Genomic DNA, 10,506 nt, shown 5'->3' with positions numbered 1-10,506 from the left:
GATGCCAGAACTCTAACTTTTATTGGCCAAACACCTGCATTACTGGATGACCACACTACCTGACATACACCACAGTTTTTGCTCCGAGACTATATGAATACTTTAGCATGTCAGTTAGCCAGTGGGTCATTTGGCTTTCCAGAGAAAGTAAACAGACATAACATTGTACACAAACATGGTTTTACAGGCTCCGAAATGCAAACTCAGCCTGTGAAAATACACGCCATTGACATAATCATCAGGCCATGATGTCAATAAAAACTCTTTCGTATAAACATTACTTTTGGACAGTGAGAGAAAGGCAGACAAGGGAATATTTAGTAATATGTTTGGATCTTGAGACATTACTAGCACTGACACAAAAAGGTATATTTAGTCATAAATGGCCAGACGTATTAAATATTAAATATTTCCAGTCATGTACGGTTTTAAGTGTGCTTTTTCACAAAACATTAGCAGATTGTTTATGTCTCACCGCTAGGCTAAGTGATCGGTTCAGTTGTGTTCCAGTGTGTTTTTGAGGGTGTAACCTGAGCAAAAAGAGTACTGTGTTGAACATGGCTCATGCTGTAAATCAATATTTCAGTTAATTCTACTAAGCAATGTTAGCTTGTTTGCCAGACATCTTCTCACCAAAACCCCGCCCTTCAAAGACTTATCAGCCAATGAGAACTAGCTAATTAGCTGACAGGTGCAATCAGAACTTTCTGATTGACTAACAATCTGTATTTCTGTCATTTAACTTGTTCTGCTACTCTTTTACAAAAACACATCAGATACAATCCATAATAGCATATACTTCATAATGCAGTAAATAAAATATGCATTATGTTGAAATGAAATAATAAAAAAAACAAATGCATGAGGCCTGGAAACACCACTGATAAATGAGACCTGATCATTTTACCATTTGACAAGTGGTTTTCTCATTCTCTTGGACATTTCCCCCCACCCACAATTTAAAGTTAAAACTCACCTTCTGTCTCTTCTGGGTTTACTTCTGACTTTGTGTTCACCTTATGGTTTTATCTCTCTCTCTCTCTCTCTCTCTCTCTCTCTCTCTCTCTCTCTCTCTCACATAATAGATTTGCTTTGAATAAAAGTGAGGTGGTGATCAGACTTCGCTGGGTGTTTCATTCGTTAAAGGATTCCAGCAAATGGATTTCCATAACTCAGCAGAATTTTAAAAAATTACAAAAATAAATTTTGCTCAAAAGTGCTAAAATCTTCTCATAGGTATGTTGCCTTATTTATTTGACATTTTCACATCTCTCATTTTTAACTGTGTTTTAGACATGCAAAATTCCAATAAGAATCAACATTTAGAATAATGAGATTCACAAAAGAATAAATAAATAAATAAATAAATAAATAAATAAATAAATAAATAAATAAATAAATAAATAAATAAATAAATAAATAGTAAAAAAGAGTAAAACATTCAGATTCTTTCCAATAATGAGAGATAACATAATTTATATAAACATAACATATACAGTACAATTAATATAAAATATAATTTCTTAATTAGATTTTAGAACAACACCATCTATTTACTTTTTCATCCAATACCAAGTACTGTCATAGTACAATAAAATAAAAATACCTCTTATAAATTCTATTTATTCTCAGTACTTATATGTACAATACACTGTAACATGGACACCTTAAAATAAAATTTTATAAATTATAAACATAATCAATCACTTCTTCAGTCTTTTCAAACACCAATATGTATTTAGTAAAAACTCTCACTAATTAGTCCATTGTGTCCACTGATAACTGCTACAGCCGGTAAAGCCATGTTTGTGGAGGATGTTATGTCTGTTTACTTTCTCTGGAAAGTCAAATGACCCACTGGTATATTCTGCAATATTCATATAGTGAGAGTTTTAACTAGACCCATGCAGTTCACGTTATTTAAAGTGGCTTTTTAGAGGTCACACCCCCTCAGCTGCTGTCCTATCACTGCCTCTTTGTGTCTTATGCAGCTAAACCAACTGTCATAATCTAAAACAGGATTTACTGTACAACAGTATGTACAAAACATGAGCTCCAGCAATCCGCTTGAGATTTCGGTTCCTAGGAGAACATACTGTAAGTCTAATTTTGTGAAGTGTACTTGATTCATGGGCTGTTTAAATGTTTTACCGTTCTATAAAGAAAATGAGCTCTCAAAGTAAATCAGTCAAACATCAAATGGTTAGATTTATAAAGAATATCAAATTTATTGGCAAATAAAGAAACACATATTTTATTGAAACTTGGGGGCAAGTTCAGGGGAGGCACCAGAACATTTTTGTCCAGTCACTACGCTCTCTGTTAAGTTTTAGTTCATTTTAAAGGAGCTTCACGATGACATGAAGTTATTTTTTTTCTCTGTCCCCTCTCTCTCAATTGTGATAGGGTGGGACTATCTGTTTTGTCTGACCAATGAAGACTAGAAACAACTGGAAAAGAGAGTAGAGAATGGGATCGGGAAAGGACCATGAAAATAAATAAATAAATAAATAATTCTGCATAGCAATAAAAAAACAAAACAAGATCTACATATAAATGAAAATAAATAAATACATATCTACATATCAATCAAAAATAAATGGTCTACATATCAATAATAATAAAATAAATAAACAAATAAATACAAAAAATAAAATAATCAAGATCTACATATCAATGAAAACAAACAAACAAACCCAAGTATACATATCAATTAAAAAAAAAAATAATAATAATAATTTGTGTACATATCAATAGTTAAAAAATGCCAAGGTCTAAAAAAAAATAAAAAAAAATAATAAAAAATAAAATAAGATACAAATAAAATAAAACTTTCTTCAACTTCAACTACATTTTATTCGTTCATGTTTTCCCTGAATAATTTCTAACACCAAGCTAAAGCTAAAGCAAGCATTTGAGCAACAGGAATGCACATTTTTGTGCACATTCATATTAGTGCCACAAGTGGCTCAAAAATTACACACTTCACATTTAAATTATCAGTTCACACAATGGACTAATTAGTGAAAATGGATGTCATAGTCTTCTATCTTTCATGCAGCCTGTTTACAGAAGCGGTATTATTCGCATAATACTAGTGTTTGCTAAACCTAGCCTGAGGCCGTCATTATGCATGGAAAATCAGTCCTTTTGGACAAATTCACATACATCTGTACAACTATAATCACATTTAAACAATTGGACATGCTGAGATTGTTCTTTCAAACAACATAAAGCTCTTGTATGGCGTTAACATCAGTCTTATCACATGCCCTGGAAATGTGGTTGTTTGGTGACCCATCTTAGAGCATTTATAGTTCTATTTGAACTTGTGGCTTTAAATGAGACATACTTTTTACTCTTTAACAAGGTGACGGCATTCGATGATGGCACACAATGACAGCTAATGACTCCTTTGTTCCAGTAAATTGCGAGAATTCTCATTACAGCTATTTTAAATGTGCCCAGTCTTAGAGCTTAAATTGGGCAGTACTTAACCTACTTAAACATAATAAAACGTCCCAGCTAATGCGGTCCTTGGCAAACTTAGTCAAAGATGCATAACTTTGATCTCAGAAGACAATTAAACACTTACAAAGATTTTAAAACTAGGAGAAAGAGCAATCACTTTGCAGGATTCATATGCATTTGTTTAAAAAAGAAAAAAATGAGCATTTTGATTTAATTTTGTGCAGCACTTAAAATTATTGTTTCCAAACAGGTTTCTGCATGCATTCTCACTGATGCAATTACAATGCAAGTCTATGGAGCTTAAATAAATGTTACAATTAATATACAATAACAATTAATATAATGAATCTCAAACCTTACATGCATTACCATGAAATAAACAAATTACTTACCAGCCTGCTTAAGTTATATCCAGTCTTTGCACTGATTAAATGGAACTGCCACAGAAGTGGTACATCCATCTAGAAAAGCATGATCTAAATAACTTTATAAATGTAATAACATAATAACTTACCTTTAGCACAGATGTCAGTTAATACACAATGTCATAAGCACAACTGCACTGTGTAACTGTAATAAGAACAGGAAGCTGTCCATCAGATGAGAGGAAGTGAGAGTCTTTAAACATCAGTAGGGAAGGATGACATCACTGATATCTCAAAACATCACTTCATATGCAAGTGTGTGTGTTGCTGTAGTTTGTGACTAAGGTGTTTGTCTTCTCTTCTCCCCCTTTTAAACATGCCAGATGCCAGACAAAGTACCAAGATGCCACAGGCATTCGCAAACACGCATGCTCATGGTGAGAGTGGGTAGGTGGGTGATGCTGTAGTTTGTGACTAAGGTGTTTGTCTGTTCTTCTCCCCCTTTTAAACATGCCAGATGCCAGACGAAGTACCAAGATGCCACAGGCATTCGCAAACACGCATGCTCATGGTGAGAGTGGGTAGGTGGGTGAGGACGAAAGAGGATGAGAACCTCCCACGGGGCTGGTCTGAAAGTCTGAAAGAGCGGGAGGGAGATGGGGATGACAGTGGAAGAGACTGAATATGACTGTGTAATATTCGCCGTGGGCCTCAGAGGCAGAGTCCCTATAACTGCCTGTAAAAGATGCAAATTTGGTGAAATTATCAGCTGTAGAGCCAAGGGCTGTTTTCCAGCGGCCCTCTCCAAGCCCCCCGGCTCCTTCGCTGAAGGAAGTATTAGAGTGAGGAACAGAAAGAGGCAAAGTTCAGTTAGCTTGGGGCGAGCCCCTAACCAAACTCCTCCAATTGGGGACATATGAAGACTCCTTTTACTTGAAAGACCTCTTACGGGCCTCTACTGCTCAAACCAAACACAAGCAAATAGGAAATACAGATGCATAAAGTGGAGAAGAGAGCAAGTGCCTAGGAGAAGCAACTGGAAAGGAACCTTCAGGTGGGTTACAGGGTCTCACAAAGCTATAAAAATACACATATAAGCCTGGGCGGTAGAAATGTTCATATGACTATACGTTTGCACGGCTGCTTTAGTGAAGGAAAAGTGATTTTGATCAAAATCAACGTCGGGCAGCAGATCCTTTTCCTATTTAGCACCTAAACTCTGGAATAACCTACGTAACATTGTTCGGGAGGCAGACACACTCTTGCAGTTTAAATTTAAATTAAAGACCAATCTCTTTGACCTGGCTTACACATAACATACTAATATGCTTTTAATATCCAAATCCGTTAAAGGATTTTAGGCTGCATTAATTAGGTAAACCTGAACTGGGAACACTTCCCATAACACCAGATGTGCTTGCCACATTGTTCGAAGAATGGCATCTACGCTAATATCAGTCTGTTTTTCTCTTATTCCGAGGTCACCGTAGCCACCAGATCCAGTCTGTATCCAGATCAGAGGGTCACTGCATTCACCCGGATCCAGTACGTATCCAGACCAGATGGTGGATCAGCACCTAGAAAGGACCTCTACAGCCCTGAAAGACAGTGGAGACCAGGACAACTAGAGCCCCAGATACAGATCCCCTGTAAAGACCTTGTCTCAGATGACCACCGGGACAAGACCATAGGAACAAGTTGAGTCCTCTGCATAATCTGACTTTGCTGCAGCCTGGAATTGAACTACTGTTTTCGTCTGGCCAGAGGAGAACTGGCCCCCCGACTGAGCCTGTTCTCCATTCTGTCACCAATGGAGTTTTACACCAATGGCTTGCTTAGTTGAGGACACTTCATTTACAATGCTATCATTGACTTGATTGCGCAGATACTATTTAAACTGAACTGAGCTGAATGATGACATCACTGGATTCAGTGATGAACTGCTTTTAGAGACTTGAACCCACAACCTTAGGAGTCAAACTCTCTAACAACTAGGCCACGACTTCCCCAGAAGCAGTAGCATTTACAAACAACAGTGTATCTAAAAGTATGAGACAACAAAAAAACGTGCTTGCACAGGTTTTGTGCGATTCTCTTCATTAATATTCTCTGCGTCTCAATCGGGCTCAAATTGATAAGCAATATAGAGGACGTCATTGTTTACAATACAACCAGAGCACATTCAGAGCTTGAGAGGGGTTGGGTGTTCAGACGCGCTCGAGGTGGTTTAGCGAATCACAACACACTGAGCCAGCTGACCAATCTCAGCCCAGCGCATATTTCTGAGGGAGGGGCTTCATAATAACAGTAAATAAATCGAGGTGTTTGTCAGAGAAGGGATAGATCGGTGTGGAATAATTGTTGTATAATATTTTGAATGATAGTTGTGACAAATTATTTTAAACGTATGGTGGTTCTGAAGCAAAGATCAGTTTTATGGTCTGTCTGCATGCAAAAATAATATTATGTTTGTTTTCCCAAACCTAAGGAGTCTCCTTGCTGCCTATATTGGCAAGCTGCCTTCCAAGGCAGTATACTAACCGAAATGGTACCTCATTAGTGACTGATTTGGAATGCTCTTCAAAGGCAGCAACTCCACACGACACAATTAACAATTCTCACTGAAAATGCAACAATTCCTTTGATTCCAAATTTGATGTTATCACGTTCCTAAGCTAATAGCCTGATAGTTAGACTACACGTTTGTTTTTTATTTAGACAATAAAAATAATTTGTTTAAAATTTGTTTTGCTAAGCTTACATTATATAAATTACATGAACAAAATATAAATATCAAAACAACAAAAAAATATATGATAACTTTATAATGTTTTATTTATTTGTATATGCATATATTATTTATTTTATATATAGCAGCAATAAGCATAAAAATACATATGATTCAAAAATATTTTAAGTAGACCATTAAAAATAATTTATTTCACTTCTTTATGTTAGTATCAGTATCAGTAGAAAAACTTAAGTATGGCAAAAAATCATCATCATTTTTTTATAAATTCAAATTTTTCCTAATCACATAAAACAACTTTATTTTCAAAGTTGCTAGTTGCTCAAAATACTAATTGTTGTATAATTATCAGCACAAATTACATTACATCCCAAATTAAAAAGACTGCTGCAGAGCAAACTGTTGCATAAAGAAAGGCCATGACACCAAACGCATCCAAGACACATTTAGCCGGAGGTAGATCGTGTTGGTGGCAACCCCGCGAGTGAGATAGGGACTTAAAACGTTTCACCTTTAACTAATTGTGTTTTTTAAGCTCGGGTTCCTGTAATTCTGCAGGACGAGGTGATCCTGGGAGGAAACATATGGTGTGGGACTTCTAAAGCTCTTAGCTGAGGCCCATCACACGGAGACATCTCCACAAACGGCGAATGTCACAAGCAGGCGGTGCGCAAGCTCTCAGCTCACCCATTAAAGGAGAGGAGAGGACAAGAGGAGAGAAATATCCATGGATGCGCCATTTTAGCTGTAAAGAAGTTAGTGGTTCAAATAATGTCTGAGTCTTGCTCCCACCGGTAAGCTGCACGTGATCTGCTGGGACCGAGTGATCTGAGATTGCTTTTCCCACCAATCTCTTCCAAATGTCAGAGTTTTTCTTCTTTCTAGAGGAAGAAAGATGAGAGAAGGCATACAGCAATATACAAGAGCACGACACACAGGTGGGGACGAACGACGATGCCGGCCAGGACCTGAATGGAAGCACCCTCTGGAGACTGCATGGGTTGGGTTGGAAAAATCCCAGGGTCCCACACACGCACATTTGCATGCAATATAACAGCAGCAGAGACAAAAGTCCCTGCATTATGTCAGCAACGTAAGAAATGAATGTGTATTTCAAACCCAGACAGAATCTAATGATTTGCATTGAGGAAAATGTGTAAAAAGGAATGGAAACATGAGCTGAGAGTACTTCAGCATCAGCAAACAAATTGTCCAAATAATTATCAATTTCAAAAAGGTTTCCAGAACACTCCGCTTATCAGAAAAAGATAGACCTGATCTGAAAGTCAACAATCTGCTGAAGGGGCTCATATTTGCAAAACAACTAAACAACTAAAATAAATACAATTAAAATGTACTTATAAATCAGTAAGGCAATTACATATCTGAAAAATCTAAAATTGTTTACATATAAATGCTTTTTCATATTTACAAGATGAGCTTACTGTATGCATGAAAAGTACAACAATGGAAAACTCAAATCCCTAAAATTCCAAGTTGGGGTCACATGATAGTCTATTAAGCATTTTAAAACAAGAAATATAATGAATTACATAAATAATAAATAACACACACACACACACACACACACACACACACTTGTCATATTTACAAAATATGCACACACATGCTAAGTGCAAAATGCACCAAAGTGATTTTATTATTATTTTTTTTTTATAAAACCCTGACTTTATAAAATGGGGCGTCTAAAGAATCATGAAAGCACTTTGGGATTAATCATAATTAAGTTTTAATTATAAAAATTACCTTGCATGCATTTTGTACACTAGCTGTTCATAAAAAAATAAATAAAATACTTCTGCCAAAACAGTGCAGCCTTTTCCTGTGTCAGCACAATAAGAGTAAACTGCATAGATAAAGCATTGATTTAACACCCTCATGCACATGCTTTGCTCTTCACTTTGCTGCTATGGCATAAAAATAAACAAATAAATAAATAAATAAATACATACATAAAAACATACTCCTCTTTATCAGTAAGTGAAAAAGACAAATATATATGTATAGAAATTTGTTCAGTGTTTTCACATGCTAATTATGGATTTTGAGCTTGTAAGAAGGAACTTTGAAGGAGGGCTTGAAAACAGCGATAGTTGCATTTGAAGCTGAACTATTCAACTGACCAAGGGAGAGAGAAAGAGGGAGTGAGGAAGAGGAAGAAAGCATGTAACTGTGGTTGAAGTAATCCAGTGTGTATACCACAGGGAGGAGCTGTGGTTCTGCCTCCATCAAACACACTGAATTAAGTCTCTCTCTCTTTCTCTCTCTGAATGGAGTATGTCTTGGCTCTGTGCCTCTCTATGAGAAGTCAGAGTGGTTTTGAAAGGCTTTCTGAAGACTAAAAACTCCTAAGTCTTTCCTGTTAGTGTGGACTGGAGAGACTAACGGAAATAATAATCCATTAAGTAATCTTATTTGCAAAGGGTTTCTTTGCATTTTAGAGGAAATTTCAATAATAAATAAAATACATAAGTGGATATGAAAACCAATGGTCATTTTTTTTAATCCTTTAAAAAATGATGCACCACAATTCAACTGAGCAACAGTAGATACACTTTTGTGTTTGTCTTCCATGTTCATTTTGGTCTCTAAATCGTTCAAAATTCTTTAGATCACAAGATCAACAAGTCAAATATTTTTGAATGAAAAGTTAACATCCTGCTTCAGTGAAACGTTTCGTTCATTTCCATTGGATTTATTTTTCTTTGCTTTAAACATGTCATCATAATAAACCCTCTCGATCCTTTCCTGTTGTTTTAACCCCTGAAAGTATGCGAGCGTGTTTTGAGATGCATAAAGCAGTCAGACGGCACGCGGGAGCTTTGTGAAGAACTCTCTGGCCATATGTTCCACAATCTCCAGTCCCCTGATGAGAGAACTCGATCAGTAAGATGCCATTCCCAAATAGTGTCCGTTCTCCTCAGAGATGTCTCAAGGTCACTATTTCAAGCTCTCAACGCCTGATCCGAACTGCAAGGTGGTTCCTATTTGCACTTGTGTTCTGTTATTGTGGGGTTTCGGAAGCACATGTGGTTTAAACGAAGCCTGCTGAAATATGGCAAGGAGAAACGCTCGCTGTTGTGTTGTTTATTTAGCCCAGTGCGGTGCATTAAATAACCCAGGAGAAAGTTTCATTGCTCTGAGGTAGCTCAGAAAACTTTTCAGAAATCAGATGTCTCAGCTTTATCTCAGATGTTTCTCCTAAATACCTAGGGAGAAATTTTTGACCAATGAGAAAATTGTTGACATACTGTCAAATAAAAGAGCTGAGCATCAAAACTTCAAAAAAAAATTCAGATTTCAGTTTGAAAAAATTTCATTTTTTTTTTTTTTACTCCAGCAGAAACAAAAACAGAGAAGCAAAATATTTAAGCAAAAAATCCCATTCTCTCTCCATTTAATTAGGAGAAATAGTTTTAACACAATTTTTTTTTTCATGGTATAAAATGAGCATTAATGATTTGCTTTTGGAAATGTTTAAGTTCCTATTGAGATCTCTTACTTTTGATTACACACTTTGGTATTGGTTTGGCAAAACTCAAACTGAGAGGGAAAAGATTTAATAAAAACGTTCTACTCTCTCCACTTAATTACACTGCCATCCAGGAGAAACAATCGAGACATTATACAAATGTCATTTGAGATATTCTATATCTTGCGGGAACTTATATCTCAAAGTATAGTTAAGGGAGTTTAAGAACGAGCGCAATAGCTAATTCTCCATCAGAAAAGTATCATAAAATCCATTTTATTTATAATTTCTTTCCAAATAAATTGACCCCGGTCATTGGGTCAATCCTGTTCTGGTGAGAAGTGTTCAGGGTTGTTGCATTATTTCTCTTGATTAATAGGGACCCTTCTGACCTCACATCAGAAACGTGCTCCGAACACAAGCCGGTG

Source organism: Carassius carassius, chromosome 39 (genome assembly GCF_963082965.1).
Source record: "Carassius carassius chromosome 39, fCarCar2.1, whole genome shotgun sequence".
In the NCBI taxonomy this organism is placed as follows: Eukaryota; Metazoa; Chordata; class Actinopteri; order Cypriniformes; family Cyprinidae; genus Carassius; species Carassius carassius.
The sequence above is the reverse complement of the archived record's forward strand: the minus strand, read 5'-3'. Positions refer to the sequence as shown.